The sequence below is a fragment of the Callithrix jacchus genome, chromosome 13, assembly GCF_049354715.1.
Source record: "Callithrix jacchus isolate 240 chromosome 13, calJac240_pri, whole genome shotgun sequence".
Taxonomy (NCBI): domain Eukaryota; kingdom Metazoa; phylum Chordata; class Mammalia; order Primates; family Cebidae; genus Callithrix; species Callithrix jacchus.
Window position 1 is genome coordinate 63,184,776 of NC_133514.1, and position 21,428 is coordinate 63,206,203.

Sequence of the window (21,428 nt, forward strand, 5' to 3'; positions counted from 1 at the left end):
GAGGCCAGACATGAACGTTTTTTGGACAGCGATCAGGATGGTGATGAGGGTGTGAGTAACGCTCCGGTTCACGCGGTTGGGCTGAGATTTTACTACTAACGACAAAGAGTGCGGAAGCTTAGTGCAGAGAAGCAAATAGTCAACCAAATAAACTCAACCCCGTCCTTCCCCACAAAAACAAGCCCCAAAGCCCTGGGTACTAGGCAGAGCCGGGCCAAGGAAAAGAGAAAGGCAGAGGGGCGCCCCATTCAATCCCCGTGGCAGCCGAGCGTCGGTGGGTTCCCGGGTGGGCAGGGGCGCCGCGGGCCTGCTCTCCCGGCGGGGAAGCGCCTCCTCCTCCTCACGCCCCCTCAGTCTGCACCGCCCGGAATATCCGCCCCGGACCCCGCCGCCATGTTGGGTCGGGAAAAATGACACGGACTGGCTGCCTAATCTGACCACAGCAAAGCGGCCCGGAGTCCGTGGAGCGGACGCGAGGGGGGCGTAGGCGCCAGAAAGCTGGGAACTCTGGAGCCGGGCCACCGAGGCCCGAGTTCCGGCGAGCCGGCTGCGGCGCGCGCAGGTAGCCGCAGCCCCCGCCCCGCGCCCGCCCCCGTGAGGAGTGAGGGGGCGGGGCCAGGAGGGGAGGAGGTGGAGAGTGAGGCCGGCGGGTGGGGAGCCCGGGAACTCCCTCCTCCTGAAGTAGCGCGTCCCGGGCCGGCACTGCCGTCGTTGCTGCCGCCGGACGCCCCGGGACGAGGAGGTGGAGGAGGGAGAGGGCCCGCGGGCCTCGCCTCCGTCCGCCGCCCCCGCCCGCCACCCCGAGCTGCGGCAGCAGCGACTCATGAGAGCGCGACCATAAAACAGGTAAGGACCCGGTGGGGCCCTGCGGGCGGAGGGGTCCACCCCGGCAGGGACAGCGCTAGGCCCCGGCGCCGGGAGCCGCCACTGCCGCCGCGGTTCTCCGCCCCCGCGGGCCAGAGTCGGGAAGTTAGGAAGAAACTTCTCCCCTCCCCCGGCTCGCCCGGCGGGCTGGTCTCCTTCCACGCGCTACCTGCTCGACCCCTGACTCGGTCCCTGCCCCGTCCAGTCCTGCCGGGTCCCGCCCAAGTTCGACCTGAGGTCCCAGGGGCGTGGGGACACTCCACACCCCTTGTCTTTGGGGTCGTGTGGACCGCCCCGCGACGTGGGGCGAGGTTTATTTTTGCCCGCCCGGCCGAAGTAGGGGCGAGGGAAGCGGCCCCTTTCGGTCCTAAAGGCTGGGGTTCCGTATGTCGGCTAACAGCGGTAGCAGCTGTGCGGGGAGAGGAGCGGGTGTGTGGGGCGAGTGGGTGAGCCTCTGGCTTTACTTGGTTTGATTGAAAACCGCAACATGTTTAAAGTTTTCCTTTGTTTTGGATTGGGGGTTGTGAAATTTACTATTCAGCGTCCACTTCTACAGAATCTTGCCACACCGCCTCCCATTGCGTTCGGTGCCCTGTCCACATGTGTTAAAGAAAATTTTGTTTTAAAGTGTGTTTTTCTTCTTAATTGCTTCCAGCTTTCACTTTTTTGGGCATGGGGCAGAGTTGTTTTAGGAAGCTCTTTGAAAATAAGTCTGGTGTAGGGACTTTAGTGCTGTTTTCTAGTAAGACTTAACAGTTCGGATTTGGTTGAATTATTTTCTGCATAATTAATTGATGTAGGCTTGGAATAACATACAGTCTAATAATTTATAAATTATTAAAGGAAATAATGAAAAGTCTTTGGTGGAAGCACAATTTTATGTCCATATCGTTTATGTACATTCGTTCTACGGGTGTGTGTTTTCACATAGTTGATTTCACATATATATATAATATGATTGTAGTGTCTTTATGCCTAAGGAAAATATTACTAAATCTATACACGTGACTGCATTTAAGGAAAAGTGCGTGGTAAATCTGATAACTATCACAGTGCTTGGCACACAGTGGACAGGAAGCATTTTGAATGGACAGGTAATAAAGGAGTGTCTTGTATTAGCCAAGGATCTTGTTTGCATCATGATTTTCATATATTGTACATTAAGAAAGTTTTACTTTAGCAAGTCATATATATGGTTTTTTTCTTTTTATTTTTTTAAATTAAAAAAATATGGAACGCTTCACAAATTTGCGTGTCATCCTTGCTCAGGGGCCATGCTAATCTTCTCTGTATCGTTCCAATTTTAGTATATGTGCTGCCGAAGCGAGCACTTTGTTTCTTTATAAATATAAGACCCCTGCTACAGTTGACATGTAAGAAAAGGAAGTTAAATTGTATTTTAGTTTTTGGACTAGCTAAAAGTCAGTGGAGATTTTAAATGCTGGTTGACTATTCAGAGGGCTCTACATTTGAAAAAGACAATTGCCTTTGATCTGAAAACAAAACAGTTTATATCCCTGTTTCCAGGATAAAAGATAAAAGGGCTCTTAAAATATGTACTCTGCTGTAACCACCGTAATGTTATAATAGCTTTAATTTTGCAGTTAGGTTTTGCTGACTTCATAAACCACAAAATTGATTCCTTTCTGTTCATCTGAAAGTGAAAATACAGCTTTGACCTGTCTTCTTGGCATAGGTGGAATTTGTCTTATGGTCAAAGTATAATAATACATGGGCTCTGTGTGTGTGTGTGTGTGTGTGTGTGTGTGTGTGTGTTCGGGAAATTCACAAGCTGAAAAATGTCTATGCGAGTAAAATTCCTCCACGGTATGTAATGATAAAAGAATGAATGTGCTAAAAGGAAAGAAGTAACCCTGTATAAGTGAAATACTACCAACCCATGGTGTAAGACTTATTCAAAGTTGAAATTTGCATTATGTTAGGCAGTAAATAATTTATTACTATGGGTAGTTTTTCTTTACAAAATCAGTGTAGGCATCACTTACTCTATTAGCATTGTAGTAAGAAAAAAAACTAATTCAAAAAAAAATTTAAGTGATGCTAAACTCTGGTGTCACCCAAACTTGGATAATAAAACTAAAAAAAAAACAAATAAGGTGCTTTGTTTAAGAATATATTTGGTGACTAACTTTAGAACACCACCTAGGCTATCCTCTGCCAATAGGATTAAATTTATTAAATCATAGTTGTCATATACCAACTAGTATATGTAACTACTTTGAAAACGTTAGGCTGGGCATGGTGGCTCACACCTGTAATCCCAGCACTGTGGGAGGCCAAGGCGGGCGGATCACGAGGTCAGGAGTTCAAGACCAGACTGGCCAACATGGTGAAACTCCGTCTCTACTAAAACATACAAAAATTAGCTGGGCTTGGTGGCTTGTGCCTGTAATCCCGGCTACTTGGGAGGCTGAGGTAGAATTGCTTGAACCGAGACCCAGGAGGCGGAGGTTGCAGTGAGCCAAGATTGCGCCATTGCACTCCAGCCTGGGCTGCAGAGGGAAACTCCATCTCAAAAAAAAAATAATAATAATACAAAAATCCAAAAATTAGCCGAACGTGGTGGTGAGCGCCTGTATTCCCAGCTACTTGGGAGGCTGAGGCAGGAGAATTGCTTGAACCCAGGAGACGGAGGAGGTTGCAGTGTGTACTCCGGCCTGGGTGACAGAGCAACACTCTGTCTCAAAACAAAAACAAAAACACAAAAGTACAAAAACTTTCTGGGTGTGGTGGTGCCCCCTTGTAATCCCAGCTACCTGGGAGGCTGAGGCACGAGAACGGCTCAAACCTGGGAGACAGAGGTTGCAGTGAGCTGAAATAGTAGTGCCACTGCGCTGCAGCCTGGTCAACAGAGTGAGACTCTGTCTCAACAAGTATAACAAAATAAAAAACAGAAACAAAATGTCAAATACTCCCAAATGTACAGTAATTAGAGAATTTTTGGAAAAATCTTCTAAATTTCTACTTGCTTTTTTTTAATAAGTTAATTTTTTGACAGACACAGGTTTTACAAAATTAAAATCTGCTTTGGCTTATATTTTGTAAATAACCAGTAGAAGGTAATCAAAATGTTTATTGAACTAATGGATACTGTTTTGTTATCAAATACTCTGTTTTTCTGAAAATTACATGACAAAACTCAAAACTATTTTCAGTTTTCTAGAACAGTAATTCTTTCGATCAGTAATTTTGGCCTTAGTTTTTATATTCTTAAGAATGCCATAAAATTTCAGCATAAAATAAATTTTTGTTTAAAGTTTATGAAGATTTATAGCACCTGAATGAAGGATGGATATGTTTTGGTTCAAAAGAAAGCAAATTACAAATGGTGTTGGAGCTTCAGAAATGCAAAGAATCATTGGGTCATGCTATTTTATTTGCTTTATGTAATGGCTTGCTATTTTAGTTGTTGATGTTGTGTCTTCACATTATTGCAGAGTTGAAGAAGAGATCACATCTGTGCCAAATTCTTATATCACAGGAACTTTCTGTCATGTTATAAAGGTGATGTTTGTGGTGCAGGCTTTGTTATGTGAATATTTACAGGAAGTTTTAGTAAGATCTTCCATTGTTTAGAACCCTACATGGCTTGGGTCACCTTCAGTTCACATTTAAACAGGTTTACAATATAAATATAAGTCCAGTAGTGAGGTACAACTGCTTTTCTTTAAAGGAAATAATCTGTTCCTGTTAAAGTGTCTTCTTGTCTTATTGGTAGCTCGTGTATGGCTATGGTAGGGTATGTATTATCTCTTTTCTTCCTCTCAGCTGCTCCAGTGCCACAATTAGGCTAAGTATTGCTCAGCTGCAGCTGCTGGGTGATTACTAACCATCCAGCTCCTGTCTAAACTCAGAGGCAGATTTAGCAAAAGGAGCTATAGTAACAGCAGAGGGTGAAAGAGAAGAGCCGGTGCTGCCGCCAATATCATTTTCACATATCTATGCCAAGGAATCATTGGCTGCAGCAGCACTACTGTTGTCTTGGAACTAGCAGACTTGATGGCAATATATCCCAGTCTGGATTGGGTTTACCTTTCAGAATGAAAGCCCACTCCAGGAAAGACAGAGAATCCTGTAATTTTAGAGTATAGACTAATGTACAGTTGAGGTGCTAATGGACTGAGTTACAAGCCTCTGTGCTACCTCAACTCCCCCTTCCCGCCATCTAGGGTAGCAGTGCCTTTCAGTTTCTTTTGTTTAAATGCACAGTAAGCTGTGAGACTGCAGGTTCCTTCAAGCATCTTAATTTCACTTTAAGCTGTGATTCTTAGAATTGCTGCTTTCACTATTGTTTGGGGGAGGTGGGTAGAATTGCTGGCATGTAGGTTCTTTGCACTCTCTACTTTCACCTAGAAAGTGGAAGGCCTTCAAGATGGATGACTTCTAGAACTAGCTATACATTGCATATCCCCTGTGGCTGCCTGAATTTTGCTAGTAGGAACTCTGCATTCTTTTCCTTTTGTTCTTTCTTTTTTTTTTTAAGATGGGCTTTCACCATGATGGCCAGGCTGGTCTTGAACTCCTGACCTCAGGTGATCCACCCACCTCGGCCTCCCAAAGTGCCTGGCTTCCTTTTGTTCTTTCTTTATCCCTGGTGTTTGAGAAGATGGACATCAACAGTTGCAGAGACATTATCAGCTATATATGGCAATCCCCAGACTGGAAGATGCCAAAGGCAAATTTTGCTGTTTCTAAAATGTTGGTTGGTTTATAAATATGCCCAGTAAATAGTAGCAGTTGCATCTTTTTTGTTTGTCTGCTTTGTTTTTGAGACATGGTCTTGCTTTGTTGCCCAGATTGAAGTGCAGTGGCTCAATCACAGCTCACTGTAGCTTTGACCTCTGGGACCCAAGGGATCCTCTCACCTTAGCCTCCTGAGTAGCTGGGACCACAGGTATGTGCCACCATGTTAAATTTAAATTGTTAAATTTTTTAAATTTTTTGTAGTGATGGAGTCTCTCCATGTTGTCCAGGCTGGTCTCAAACTCCTAGGCTCAAGCGATCCACCTGCCGGGGCCTCCCAAAATGCTGGGATTACAGACCACCACACCCAGCCACAGCAGCATCTTGTCCTTGCTTTTACCACTAATATCTACTGAAAATCTGGAGACAATTCCTTTGATTAATCTTGTCTTTTGAATTTGGTAGTTCGGGGTTTGGCAAATTTGGGATGGAAATTAGAGAGTATTGAGAAAAGTAGTGCTCAAACTTGTATAACCAGAAGGAAGGATGAGGTGCAGGAAGACCCATACATTTGAACATTAGGAAGTACACATCATTATGGCTTATACTTAGCAAGACATTGGTGTTATGACCTCTTTGTGCTCCCACAAAACACTTAACCTCAAAACACACCTCTCCTTGCATCGTAATTCTTTCTTTCCAGGCTTGTCTGTTATTCTTGACCTAGTATTCACTGTGTCAAGGAGTTGTTTTATAGCAATCTTTGAGAACAGCCCCAGCATAATAAATACTAAATTCTATATTGTATGTAGAGATGTCGTTTATATGACTTTATGACTACAGACTTTTTGCAAACACAACACATCTTTAAAGTACACCTCTACTAAAATGTTATAAAAACTATAGTTTTCATAGCTTGAAGTTAATTCTTCAGATTTTTGCTCTCAAGGTTTTGTTCTAGAAGGTGATTTTACAAAAGAGTTTAAACAATCTTGCAAATGTGAATTTAAAGGTCATTTTTATATTTCTAATGTGAACTGAAAAATGTGTTGTAGTTGAAGTTAAACTAGTCTCTAGTAAGGTTTATTTTGAATACTTAGTACTATTTTAGTGAATGAAGAAAGTCCAAGTTATGCTAAAGAAAAATCCTAGATTTTTAAAAAATGCTTTTGGTATCATATCACATTAGTAGTGATAATAAGTATTACAATTATGACTTGTTCATATCCACCCAAGACAAAAAGCAAAAGAAGTCCTGATATTCTTGCTGTAATGTATGTGAAGGAATGCATAATTCATATGTATATTTTTGCTGGGTTAGTAGCAGTGAGGACGGGACAGGAAATGCTGGGAGGAAAAGAACTGACCACTGAAACTTCAAGATTGTCTTGTTTTCAGCCTGTTTCCAGAAAAATGTAGATTCTAGGTTTTCTTCAACTGACTTTAAGAGGATTCCACTTTTTAAAATATAACTTTGAGTTTGTTAGCATTAAGTGGAAATTGGGGTGAGGTGGAGAAAGTTGGTTGTTGTGTAAAAGTTAATACTTCACGATATTTCCTGGCAAATGTATTGATTTCTAACTTTTCTTCTGATGCGATTAGTATTTTACAGATAAGGACACTTTAAAAAAATAGCAGTCCGACATCTGGAAGGAGCACAGAAGGCAATATGGTGTTATAAGGAAAGGACTAGAAGGTAGAGCACTATCTAGAGTTTAGTTTCATTTCTGACAATGAAGAGCTGTGTAGCCTTGGTCAATTCGTAAACCCCCTGGGCCTCAGTTTTGCAATTTGAAACAAAAGGTAGTTGGGCCTGATGGTTTCTAATAGTTTCTCAGCTTTATATAAATGTGTGCTCTGCCACAGTTGTTGTTGTTATAATATAGTCATGCTCTGCTTAAGGAAGTTTCAGTCAATGATGGTGATCCTCTAAGATTACAGTAGAGCTGCCCTATACAGATGTACCTTTTTTTTTTTTTGAGACAGAGATTCGCTCTTGTTACCCAGGCTGGAGTGCAATGGCACGATCTCGGCTCACGGCAACCTCCGCCTCCTGGGTTCAGGCAATTCTCCTGCCTCAGCCTCCTGAGTAACTGGGATTACAGGCATGCGCCACCATGCCCAGCTAATTTTTTGTATTTTTAGTAGAGATGGGGTTTTACCATGTTGACCAAGATGGTCTCGATCTCTTGACCTCGTGATTCACCCACCTTGGCCTCCCAAAATGCTGGGCTTACAGGCTTGAGCCACTGCACCCGGCCCAGATGTACCATTTTTTGTGCTGTGTTATTACTACATCCATTCTACATTTAATAATGTTTAAATATGCAAATACTTACTGTGTTGCAGTTGCCTGCAGTATTCAGTATAGTTGCATGCTGTACAGGTTTGTAGCCTGAGAGAAATAGGCCATACTATTTAGCTGAGGTTGTAGTCAGCTATACCATGTAGGTTTTTATAAGTACACTCTAGAGTGTTCACATAATGTCAGAATGGCCTTTATGAGGCATTTCTCAAAATATATGTAAAGTGATGCATGACTGTATGGATAAAAGTTTAAGGAAATGTTTGAGTCTAAAATTTGGAATCAAATTAGCTGTAATTAATGATTATAGTAAAAAACTGACCCATGGACTTGGCACAGAACTTTTTCAAGCAAATGCAGTTATACTAATTAAGAAAACATTTATTTAACCTGTGATGTGACAAATACTATGCTAATTTGGGGTTTATTTTTTTTTTTGACTTGGAATCTCATTCTGTCACCCAGGCTGGAGTGCAGTCGCTCGATCTCAGCTCACTACAACCTCTGCTTCCTGAGTTCAAGCCATTCTCCAGCCTCAGCCTCCCAAGTAGCTGGGATTACAGGCATGTGCCACCATGCCTGGCTAATTTTTGTGTTTTTAGTAGAGATGGGTTTTCACCATGTTGTCTGGGCTGGTCTCCAACTCCTGACCTCAGATGATTGGCCCGCCTTAGTCTCCCAAAGGGCTAGAATTACAGGTGTGAGCCCTCTCACCCAGCCTTTTTTGTGTGGGTATGGGGGCAGGGACAGGCAGACACAGTCTCACTTTGTTGCCCAGGCTGGAGTACAGTGGTGTGATCTCGGCTCACTGCAACCTCCACCTCCCGCGTTCAAGCAATTCTCCCTGCCTTAGCCTCCTGAGTAGCTGGGATCACAGGGGTGTACCACCATGCCCAGATAATTTTCATATTTTTAATAGAGATAGGGTTTCACCATGTTAGCCGGGTTGGTCTCGAACACCTGACTTTGGGCGATTGCCCCCCTCAGCCTCCCAAAGTGTTGGGATTAGAGGCGTGAGCCACGGTGCCCGGCCAGTAGATCTTTATTGTGTGATAATCCATTATAACACTTTTGGTTTTTGATGGCATTGTGTGATGCCTCTGAAACTGTAATAAATTCTTTTTCACTGAATAGATTTAGCCTCCAGTAAATTGATTGAATCCTCTAGCAGGAAGATTGGATTTAATGTTTTTCTAGATTTTAGTTCATTACAGGTGTTTGTGGCTCAGATACACAGGCTCCACAATATTCACATACAAGCTTTAATAGACATATTTGAAAGCAAGGCTTTGAAAAAGCATTTCATATTTTATTCATAAGAAAATTAGAAAAATGACTTAATGCATTGAAGTAGATAGTTATGATGTCAGTTAACAAGTAATTGTGGCTGTTTGAAGGCTTTGCAACATTATATCAGAAAAATAGCCACCATCATCAAAATTTACATTTACTTTTCTAATTGACAAAAGTGTGGACAACTTGTTCTGGATATTTGTCTTTAATGCATTCAGTTAATATTTAGAACAAGACAAGCTTGGCATTGGAAAATGGTTAGCTTTTTAAGGTTTGTAAAATAGATTTTCTAAAACAAACTAAAATCATAGTGTTCCGAAAGTTTGTAAGTTGGTTTTTTGAAAATTGGAATCTGTTTTTCCAGGAAGTCTTTTCAGTAACATAAGCCTTTTGGCCTGATTTCTAGGTAGCCCATTGGAGTCTTATAAAACCTCACAAACAGGTAAAATAAAATTTTGGTGGCAAAATATTTTCTGGTTGGTTCTTAGTTTTTGCCTTGTTTTTGTTAACTGCTGAGCTCTTTGAACAAATAAAAATTTGGTCTACAAATGCTTTGATTATGAAGTGGATGAACCTGTAGCCTTTCCAGTCACCCTCCTTTCCCACCTTCCCAGCTCCTTACTATTTAAAAATCACTGTTTCAAGTTTCCTATTAGGGTACTCAGATTCTCCCATTGAGGCATTACTATTAAGCTTAATTTAAGTACAGAAACTTCCCTTGGTTTCCCCACCTGCTTGCTAGGCACTGTGAAACCTGCCTCATACTCTAACCCTATAGGACGGTATGAAGTATAGAAAAACTTCACAAGATTGGAAGTAATAAACAAAAATAGTTGAAAGAAGCTTGGGAAAATGAGGAGTGTTATAATATGGAATTTATAACTTTACCTGCTCTGACCCTTTTTATTTCCCACCCATTCACTCCTCTTAGGCATTGGGTAGAGAAAGAAGAAAGCCTGTCCTAAGATAGGTGCTGTGCCACACTTTTATATGCATTATCACATATGACTTGAATCTTTGAAATGTGTTTCCAAAATATACAGAAAAATTAGGAATGAGATAGTATTTATTTTTTGTTTTTGTGATAGTCTCACTGTCACCCAGGCTGGAGTGCAGTGGCAAAACCTCAGCTCACTGCAATTTCCGCCTCCCAAGCTCACATGTTTTTCCCACTTTAGTCTCTTGAGTAGCTGCTGGGACCACAGTTGTGAGCCACCACACCAAGCTTTTTTTTTTTTTTTTTTTAATTTAAAATGGGGTCTCACCATGTTGCTCAGACTGGTCTTGAACCTCTAGGCTCAAGGGATCCTCCCACCTCGGCTTCCCAAAATGCTGGGATTACAGGCATGAGCCACCGTGCCTGGCCTGTTTTTTATTTTTAGTTATTAGAATAAAGTGTTCACCATGTGGCACAGGCCGTCTTGAACTCCTGGGCTTGATTGATCTGCTTGACTTGACCTCCCTAAGTGCTAGGATTACAGGTGTGAGCCACCGTGGTGGGCCCCTTGAGGTAGGTATTTATTACAGATTAAGAAACTGAGGATCAAAAAGTATATATAATTTGCTAAGGTCACAACTAGCAGAACTGGGATTTAAATCTAGGGTTGACTAAAAGCCTTTTCCCTAGGCCATAACTTTCTTAGGAATAAGGAGCAGTGATGGAAAGGGAGATTTGTTGTCTTTTTTCTTCTTCATTAAATGGTGAATTTGAATTGTTGCCAAAGAATGTTCAGTTACTTAACACTTTTAAGTTATTTTATTTTTTTCTTTTTTAAGAGATAGGGTCTTGCTCTGTTGCCCAGGCTGGAGTGCATTGATCATAGCTCACCACAGCCTCAAACTCCTTCATTCAAGTAGTCCTCCCGAGCAGCAGAGACAGGCTTGAGCCACTACACCCAGCCTACACCTTTCTTTTTAATGGAAGTAGCTTTGTGGTGTGAATGTCTTACAATAGACACCAATTATTAATTAAGGTCGGATATTAAATATATTCATTAACTGAAGAAGATGGGTTATTACACTAACAAAACTGTGGCAAATGCTTTTTGTAAGTTTGAGTTTATAATTGAAAATGATATGCTAAGTCCAAAACATTCGTCATCTTTTAATAAAATAAGATGTTCAGCCAGATTAACAGAGCACGTTTTCCCAATCAAGTTTCTTTTTTTCTAAACTTAATTCATCAAAAGAAGGAAGAAACCTCCAGGTGCAGTGGCTCATGTCTGTAATCCCAGCACTTTGAGAGGCTGAGGTGGGTGGATCACCTGAGGTTGGGAGTTCAAGACCAGCCTGGCCAACATGGTGAAATCCCGTCTTAAATAAATAAATAAACAAACATGCAAAAGATGAGTTATTACACTAAACTGTAGCAAGTGTTGCTCTTTTGTAGGTTTGGGTTTGTAAAGTCTACATAGTCTCTCTCTCTTTCTCTCTGTCTCTCTCTCTGTCTCTCTCTCTCTCGCTCCACACACACACACACACACACGTACTCTCTATACATATATATATATAGCTTTTACTCATCTGTGTCTTATGCCTCAAAAGCTGGATCAAATTGCTACTAGACGGTATTGCCTTTATTTCTACTAATTATATAATTTATTTCTAGGTGAGTTAGTAGAAATAGATGGAAGGTCTTCATTGCCTAATGATTCAGTCACATTTCAGGCATGTTGTAGAAAGACAACCATTTTCTAATTTGCCCTGTCACAATAGCAGTTCCCTACATCTTGGTACAAACTCATCAGCCATTCAAGGCTGTACTTTTAGAGGAAGCTAAGATTCTTCCATACTGTCTTGCTCCTCATTCTTACAGTCTTCCATACTAGTTTGTTCCTATAAATCATTTTTTTGAGCCAGGATGTCACGCAGTCTCCCAGGCTGGAGTCCAGTGTCATAATCACCACTCACTGCAGCTTCATCTTCCTGGGCTCACGCGATCCTCTTACCTTAATCTCTCCAGTAGCTGGGACCACACATGTGCACCACTATACCTGGCTAATTTTATTTTTATTTTTTCCAGTGACAGGGTCTTTCTCTGGTACCCAGGCTGGTCTCAAACTCATGAGCTCAAGTGACCCCCCCCCCCAACTTTGGCCTCCCGGAGTAATAAGATTATAGGCATGAGCCATCACCTCTGGCCCTGTAAATATTGTTATATGAACTTCACTGTCCAGAATAAGAGTCTCATCTAAAGCTACCAATGAAAATTTTATTCACCACTCTTTTGCCACTTTGTCAAGTTCTTACATTAACGATAATTTCCTTCACCATCTTAATAGCCTTTTCTTCTTTGGCTTTCTTTGATTTCTCTAATTTTATCCAAGAATGTACACTTCGTCCTCCCTAATAAGCTGGAACATTGTTTTCTAGTGGGAATACTAGCTTAATTTTTGTAGCATTATTATCCCATAAAGAATATCTATAGTACACCTCCTTCACATGTTAACTCTAACAGTTTATTTTGCCCATGTTTATTAAGTCTTTACATAAAGTTTGACAGATAGCCTTTGAACTGCCATTGTACCAACTCCAAATGACTGGAATGGCTGCCACTGGAATGTAAGCTCCGGGAGGAAAGGGATCTTCGTTTTGGTTACTAAAGTTGTTCCAAGCAGATAGAATAATGATGTATAGACACTTGCTAAATATTTTTGATTGTAGGAACATGCAACAGTCAGCTGGCATTGTCTGCCTATCATGGGCATGAGAGAAAGAAATAACAAGTAGTTCTTCACTAGAAGTTCGTGTAGTAACCACAGATGTTTTTTACTCAAGACACTAAAGAGACTCTCTTGAAGTGTCAGACTTGTGCTAACATAGTATCATTAATGCTTAGGATGAATTTCAAATAAGCATTCTATTTGAGTCTGATGGAGAAATTAAGGTTTGATTCAGTTTAATAGCTTATAAATATTAAAGAGCAGTACTTAACCTAAGCATAGCTACCCACTTACAATAAGGGAATTTTGTTTCTTTATCTCATATTCCATAAATATATGTCCAGCAACCATCCTTCATTTGTGTGTGTGTGTGTGTGTGTGTGTGTGTGTGTGTGTGTGTGTGTTTTTGAGACAGAGTTTCGCTCTGTAGCCCAGACTGGACTGCAGTGGGATGATCTTGGCTCACTGCAACCTCTGCCTCCTGAGTTCAAGCGATCCTCCCACCAAAGCCTCCCAAGTAGCTGGGATTACAGGTGTACACCACTATGCCCAGCTAATTTTTTTATTTTAATTTTTATTTTAAAATTTCTTTCTCTTTTTTTTTAATTGCATTTTAGGTTTTAGGGTACATGAGCAGAACATGCAAGATAGTTGCATAGGTACACACGTGGCAGTGTGATTTGCTGCCTTCCTCCCCTTCACCCACATCTGGCATTTCTCCCCATGCTATCCCTCCCCAACTCCCCTCCCCTGCTATCCCTCCCCTATTCCCCCCAATAGACCCCAGTGTGTAGTGCTCCCTTCTCTGTGTCCATGTGTTCTCATTGTTCATCACCCGCCTATGAGTGACAACATGCGGTATTTCATTTTCTGTTCTTGTGTCAGTTTGCTGAGAATGACGTTCTCCAGATTCATCCATGTCCCGACAAAGGACACGAACTCATCGTGTTTGATTGCTGCATTATATTCCATGGTGTATATGTGCCACATTTTTCTAGTCCAGTCTATCATCAATGGGCATTTGGGTTGGTTCCAAGTCTTTGCTATTGTAAACAGTGCTGCAATGAACATTCGTGTGCCTGTGTCCTTAGAGTAGAACGATTTATAGTCCTTTGGATATATACCCAGTAATGGGATTGCTGGGTCAAATGAAATTTCTATTTCTAGGTCCTTGAGGAATCGCCACACTGTCTTGCACAATGGTTGAACTAATTTACACTCCCACCAGCAGTGTAAATGTGTTCCTATTTCTCCACATCCTCTCCAGAATCTGCTATCTCCAGATTTTTTAATGATCGCCATTCTAACTGGCATGAGATGGTATCTCAAAGTAGTTTTGATTTGCATTTCTCTGATGACCAGTGATGATGAGCATTTTTTCCTATGTTTGTTGGCCTCATGTATGTCTTCTTTTGTAAAGTGTCTGTTCATATCCTTTGCCCACTTTTGAATGGGCTTGTTTGTTTTTTTCTTTTGAATCTGTTTGAGTTCTTTGTAAATTCTGGATATCAGCCCTTTGTCAGATGGGTAAACTGCAAAAATTTTTTCCCATTCTGTTGGTAGCTGATTCACTCTAATGACTGTTTCTTTTGCCATGCAGAAGCTGTGGAGTTTGATTAGGTCCCATTTGTCTATTTTGGCTTTTGTTGCCAATGCTTTTGGTGTTTTGGTCATGAAGTCCTTGCCTACTCCTATGTCCTGAATGGTTTTGCCTAGATTTTCTTCTAGGGTTTTTATGGTGCCAGGTCTTATGTCATAAGTCTTTAATCCATGTGGAGTTAATTTTAGTGTAAGGTGTCAGGAAGGGGTCCAGTTTCTGCTTTCTGCACATGGCTAGCCAGTTTTCTCAACACCATTTATTGAACAGGGAATTCTTTCCCCATTGCTTGTTTTTGTCAGGTTTATCCAAGATTGTATGGTTGTAGATATGTTGTGTTGCCTCCGATGCCTCTGTTCTGTTCCATTGGTCTATATCTCTGTTTTGGTACCAGTACCATGCTGTTTTAATTACTGTAGCCTTGTAGTATAGTTTGAAGTCCAGTAGTGTGATGCCCCCTGCTGTGTTCTTTTTGCTTAGAATTGACTTGGCTATGCAGGCTCTCTTGGTTTCATATGAAGTTTAAGGTGGTTTTTTCCAGTTCTGTGAAGAAGGTCATTGGTAGCTTGACGGGGATAGCATTGAATCTGTATATTACTTTGGGCAGTATGGCCATTTTCATGATACTGATTCTTCCTAACCATGAGCTTGGAATGTTTCTCCATCTGTTTGTGTCCTCTCTTATTTCGTTGAGCAGTGGTTTGTAGTTCTCCTTGAAGAGGTCCTTTACGTTCCTTGTTAGTTGTATTTGTAGGTATTTTATTCTCTTTGTAGCAATTATGAATGGCAGTTTGTTCTTGATTTGACTCTCTTTAAGTCTCTTATTGGTGTATAGGAATGCTTGTGATTTTTGCACATTGATTTTGTATCCTGAGACTTTGCTGAAGTTGCTTATCAGTTTCAGGAGTTTTTGGGCTGACAGATGGGGTCTTCTAGATATACAATCATGTCATCTGCAGATAGAGACAATTTGGCTTCCTCCTTTCCTATTTGAATACCCTTTATTTCTTTTTCTTGCCTGATTGCTCTGGCTAGAACTTCCAGTACTATATTGAATAGGAGTGGTGAGAGAGGGCATCCTTGTCTAGTGCCAGATTTCAAAGGGAATACTTCCAGTTTTTGCCCATTCAGTATGATATTGGCTGTTTGTTTGTCGTAAATAGCTTTTATTATTTTGTGATACGTTCTGTCAATACCGAGTTTATTGAGGGTTTTTATCATAAAGGGCTGTTGAATTTTGTCAAAGGCTTTCTCTGTGTGAATGGAGATAATCATGTGGTTTTTGGTCTTGGTTCTGTTTATGTGGTGAATTACATTTATAGACTTGCGTATGGTGAACCAGCCTTGCATCCCCAGGATGAATCCTACTTGATCATGGTGGATAAGCTTTTTGATTTGCTGTTGCAATCGGCTTGCCAGTATTTTATTGAAGGTTTTTGCATCTATGTTCATCATGGATATTGGCCTGAAGTTTTCTTTTCTTGTTGGGTCTCTGCCGGGTTTTGGTATCAGGATGATGTTGGTCTCATAAAATGATTTGGGAAGGATTCCCTCTTTTTGGATTATTTGGAATAGTTTCAGAAGGAATGGTACCAGCTCCTCTTTGTGTGTCTGGTAGAATTCGGCTGTGAACCCATCTGGACCTGAGCTTTTTTTGTGAGGTAGGCTTTTAATTGCTGCCTCAACTTTAGACCCTGTTATTGGTCTATTCATAGTTTCGACTTCCTCCTGGTTTAGGCTTGGGAGGAGGCAAATGTCCTGGAATTTATCCATTTCTTCCAGGTTTACTCGTTTATGTGCATAGAGTTGTTTGTAATATTTTCTGATGATGGTTTGAATTTCTGTGGGTTTTGTGGTGATTTCCCCTTTATCGTTTTTTATTGCATCTATTTGGTTAGTCTCTTCTTTTCTTTTTTATTAATCTGGCTAGTGGTCTATTTTGTTGATCTTTTCAAAAAACCAGCTCTTGGATTTATTGATTTTTTTGAAGGGTTTTTCGTGTCTCTATCTCCTTCAATTTTGCTCTGATCTTAGTTATTTCTTGTCTTCTGCTAGGTTTTGAGTTTTTTTGATCTTGCTCCTCTAGCTCTTTCAATTTTGCCGATAGGATGTCAATTTTGGATTCTCTACTCTTCTCATGTGGGCACTTATTGCTATATATTTTCCTCTAGAGACTGCTTTAAATGTGTTCCAGAGATTCTGGTATGTTGTGTCTTTGTTCTCGTTGGTTTCAAAGAACTTCTTTATTTCTGCCTTCATTTCATTGTTTATCCAGTCAACATTCAAGAGCCAGTTGTTCGGTTTCCATGAAGCTGTGTGGTTCTGAGTTAGTTTCTGAATTCTGAGTTCTACCTTGATTGTGCTATTGTCTGAGAGACTGTTTCTTATGATTTCAGTTCTTTTGCATTTGCTGAGGAGTGATTTACTTCCAATTATGTGGTCAACTTTAGAGTAGGTGTGATGTGGTGCTGAGAAGAATGTATATTCTGTGGATTTGGGGTGGAGAGTTCTGTAAATGTCTATCAGGTTTGCTTGTTCCAGGTCTGAGTTCAAGTCCTGGATATCCTTGTTAATTTTCTGGTTGATCTGTCTAATATTGACAGTAGAGTGTTAAAGTCTCCCACTATTATTGTGTGGGAGTCTAAATCTCTTTGTAAGTCATTAAGAACTTTCCTTATGTATCTGGGTGCTCCTGTACTGGGTCCATATATATTTAGGATCGTTAGCTCTTCTTGTTGTATCGATCCTTTTACTATTATGTAATGTCCTTCTTTGTCTCTTTTGATCTTTGTTGCTTTAAAGTCTATGTTATCAGAGATGAGAATTGCAACTCCTGCTTTTTTTTTGCTCTTCCTTTGCTTGGTAAACTTTCCTCCATCCCTTTATTTTGAGCCTTTGTGTGTCCTTGCATGTGAGATGGGTTTACTTGATACAGCACACCCATGGGTTTTGGCTTTTTATCCAATTTGCCAGTCTGTGTCTTTGGATTGGTGCATTTAGCCCATTTACATTTAGGGTTAATATTGTTATGTGTGAATTTGATTCTGCCATTTTGATGCTAGCTGGCTGTTTTGCCCGTTAGTTGTGTAGATTCTTCATTTTGTTGATGCTCTTTACCATTTGGTATGTTTTTGGAGTGGCTAGTACTGGTTGTTCCTTTCTATGTATAGTGCCTCTTTCAGGAGCTCTTTTAAAGCAGGCCTGGTGGTGACAAAATCTCTGAGTACTTGCTTGTTTGCAAAGGATTTTATTTTTCCTTCATTTATGAAGCTAGTTTGGCTGGATATGAAATTCTGGGTTGGAAGTTCTTTTCTTTAAGGATGTTGAATATTGGCCCCCACTCTCTCCTGGCTTGTAGTGTTTCTGCCGAGAGATCTGCTGTGAGTCTGATGGGCTTCCCTTTGTGGGTTACCTGACCTTTCTCTCTGGCTTCCCTTAGCATTTTCTCCTTCATTTCAACCCTGGTGAATCTGACGATTACGTGCCTTGGGGTTGCTCTTCTTGAGGAATATCTTTGTGGTGTTCTCTGTATTTCCTGGACTTGAATATGGGCCTGCCTTGCTAGGTTGGGGAAATTTTCCTGGATAATATGCTGAAGAGTATTTTCCAGCTTGGATTCATTCTCTTCGTCACATTCAGGTACACCTATCAAACGTAGATTAGGTCTCTTCACATAGTCCCACATTTCTTGGAGACTTTGTTCATTCCTTTTTGTACTTTTTTCTCTAATCTTGGTTTCTCGTTTTATTTCATTGAGTTGATCTTCAACCTCTGATATCCTTTCTTCTGCTTGGTCAATTCAGCTGTTGAAACTTGTCCATGCTTCATGAAGTTCTTGTGTTTTTCAGCTCCATCAATTCGCTCATATTCCTCTCTAAGTTGTCCATTCTTGTTATCATTTTGTCAAATCTTTTTTCAGCGTTCTTAGTTTCTTTGCATTGAGTTAGAACATGTTCTTTTAGCTCACGGAAGTTTCTCATTGCCTACCTTCTGAAGTCTGATTCTGTCATTTCATCACACTCATTCTCTGTCCAGCTTTGTTTTCTTGCTGGTGAGGAGTTGTGGTCCCTTGTAGGCGGAGAGGTGTTCTGGTTTCGGGTGTTTTTTTTTTGTGTGTGCTGGTTTCTTCCCATCTTTGTGGATTTATCCACCTGTCATCTGACTAGTTGCTGATTTTCCAACTCGGTCTCTGAGTGGACGTCCGGGTTGTTGATGATGAAGTATTTCTGTTTCTTAGTTTTCCTTCTATCAGTCTGGCCCCTCTGCTGTAGGACTGCTGAGGTTCACTCCAGGCCCTGCTTGCCTGGGGAACACCTGTAGCAGCTGCGGAACAGTAAGGGTTGCTGCCACTTTCTTCTGCTATCTTTGTCCCAGAATGATGCGTGCCAAATGTCAGTCTGATCAGTCCTTTGTGAGGTGACTCTTTGGATATACGGGGGTCAGGGAGCTGCTTGAGGAGACAGTCTGTACTTTATAGGAGCTCAAGTGCTGAGCTGTGAGCTCTGTTGTTCATTCAGAGCTGCTAGGCAGGTACGTTTAAGTCTGCTGCAGCAGAACTCATAAACCCCCTTTTTTCTTTCCCCAGGTGCTCTGTCCCGGGGAGTTAGGTCTTTATTCATGAGTATCTGTTGCAGCGTCCTGCCCAGCAAGGAGGCAGTCTAGTCACTGCCTGCCTACAGAGGCTATACTGAGCTACTCTGGGGTCTGCCCTGCTGCCGTGGGCTCCGCCCTGCTGCCTTGTGTAATTTTTTGCAGTCCTGTTTATATGGGTGTAGTTAAAACTGCCATGGCGATGGTGGCCCGCCTCTGTAATGGTGGACTCTCTCTGTTTTGGTGGGTTGCCTCGGCAACAGCAGGCTGCATCAGCAATGGCCGAGTACTTCCGTAGGGGCGAAGTGCCTTGGTAATGGCGGACGCCCCTCCCCCACTGAGCTGCACTGTCCTGGGTTCAGCTGTGCTTGCCGTGAAACTCTCAATCCGGAGCATTTCTAATTGCAGGGTTTTGTTTGTTTGTTTGTTTTTGTGGGGGTGGGACCCACTGAGCCAGATCACCTGGCTCTCTGCCTCAGAGCCCTTTTTTTTTAAGTTGAATGGTTGACTCTCTCCCAGGTGTTCCAGTCGCCTGCTGAAAAGATGCCGGGATCTGTGTGATGTCCCATGCGGCGACCCACTGTGCCGGCTGAAACAACATTGCTGCCTGGGAATCTCCTGGCCTGGCTTTATGTTTACATCTGGTTTAATCAGATGAACATGCTAATCTGCCTTCCCAGATCTTCAATTGCCGGTTTAACAGGGCAACCAGACCAGTGTAGTTTGTATGGAGTGCCGCTGCGCTGTGGCGCCGGTCGAAACAGCCATGCCAGCTGAAACAGCAGCGCTGGCGACCCGTGGGGCTCCTACACCTGGGAATCTCCTGGTCTGTGGGCAATAAAGATCCGTCTGGAAATGCGGTATCCACTCACCCTCTGCGGTTTCACTAGGAGCTGCAATCCTGAGTTGCTCCTACAGTGCCATCTTTTCTTCTTCCTCTTTTTTTTTTTTTTTTTTTTTTTGAGGTAATCTCACTCTGCTGCGCAGGCTGGAGTGCAGTGGCACAATCTCCGCTCACTGCTGCCTCTACCTCCTAAGTTCAAGCAATTCTCCTGCCTCAGTCTCCTGAGTTGCTGGGGTTACAGGCATGCACCACCTTTCCTGGCTTCTTTTTGTATTTTTGGTAGAAGTGGTGTTTTACCATGTTGGGCAGGCTGGTCTCGAACTCCTGACCACAAGTGATCTGCCTGCCTCAGCCTCCCAGAGTGCTGGGATTACAGGCGTGAGCCACTGTGCCCAGCCTCGCAACTATACTTTTTAAAACTGGCGCACATCATTTCCTCTTACGTTACATTGTTATAACAAGTCATATGGATTTATCTGAGTGTAAGGAGAGTTGGAAAAAATAGTTCCTGGCAGGTCAGCCACCTCCCAGTGACAACTGCATGCCAAACATAGAAGGGGAGAATGAATTTTAGGAGAACAGGTAGTTATCTCTGTCACAGAAGGGAATGGAAAGTACAGTAGTTACACAAGTTAGACATCTGTATGGAAAATACTATTTGGTTGTACAAATGTGGTTAGAGTATTTGAAAGGTATGGGTATCAATGGTATGTTAATTCAGGCTACAATATTGGTATAAAGCAACTGGTTAGTCCAACACCTTCTGGAAATGTGTTTCTTAAAGCAGAGCATCTGACTAGTTAATTTTATATTTGAGGTTGCAAAGCTATAAAGATACTTGCTATTTTGAACTTAATTAGGATCAGTAGAAAAAAAAGCTAGTGATAGGCAAATTCTAGAGAAAGAACCTTTGGAGATAGGAGTCATGTCATCTTGGGTTTATATTAAAAGTAGCAAGAAAGACAGTTCTGGATTTTAAGATGTGTGCACTAGACTTTAGGAAGCATTGGAAAACCAGTAAGAGTGAGGCTTATGATTCTAATGGACAGTGTACCCCCTGAAGGAGTGAAAAGTCTTAAAATGCCCCAAACTACTTATATGAAAGGTTAGGAAGCACAGTGGTGGGAGGGAAGGCAGACAGAGTAGAACAGGAATTATAGGTATTATATGTCCATTTACATAGCACTTCTAGTGATTGAGAAAAGATACTAACTAGCCATATCAAAGAATTTGGTGAGGGTAGTAGCAGGTGGAAATTAGGGTGGAGCTAAAGCCACACCCCCAGAGCATCTTCTCACCATCTCCCCTTTTCTCCTACCCCACCCCATCAGTCACTCCAACTGGGTCTTAGTTTTTGTTTTGTTTTGTTTTTGTTTTAATGAATAGACTGTAAGTCAGAAGGAGGAACTCATAACACATGTCAAGTAGAAGAGAGGGTCGTAAACCTCTTAGGATGTTGTCAGAGGATGAATAGTATTTTTACCAATGACTGATGTTTAAGAAAAGGAAAAACAATATTGATGATTCTTAGAGATAAACTTATAGCTAGAGTACGAAGTCATGAATCTA

General features: G+C 41.7%; 1 protein-coding gene and 1 non-coding gene across 2 annotated transcripts in view; one reads left to right on the forward strand and one right to left on the reverse strand.

Annotated features, from left to right (window-relative positions):
* Positions 1–678: 678 nt before the first annotated feature.
* The window catches only part of YES1 (YES proto-oncogene 1, Src family tyrosine kinase), a 109,848-nt gene continuing 89,098 nt past the window's right edge, over positions 679–21,428 (forward strand). Inside the window, exon 1 of the mRNA XM_008979575.5 lies at positions 679–846. The gene's annotated coding sequence lies outside the window, so the exon portion shown is untranslated. The remainder of the gene's footprint in view (positions 847–21,428) is intronic.
* LOC118146975 (U6 spliceosomal RNA) lies at positions 2,089–2,195 on the reverse strand. Its single transcript, XR_004733158.1, has one exon. It is a non-coding gene; the product is annotated as a U6 spliceosomal RNA (small nuclear RNA).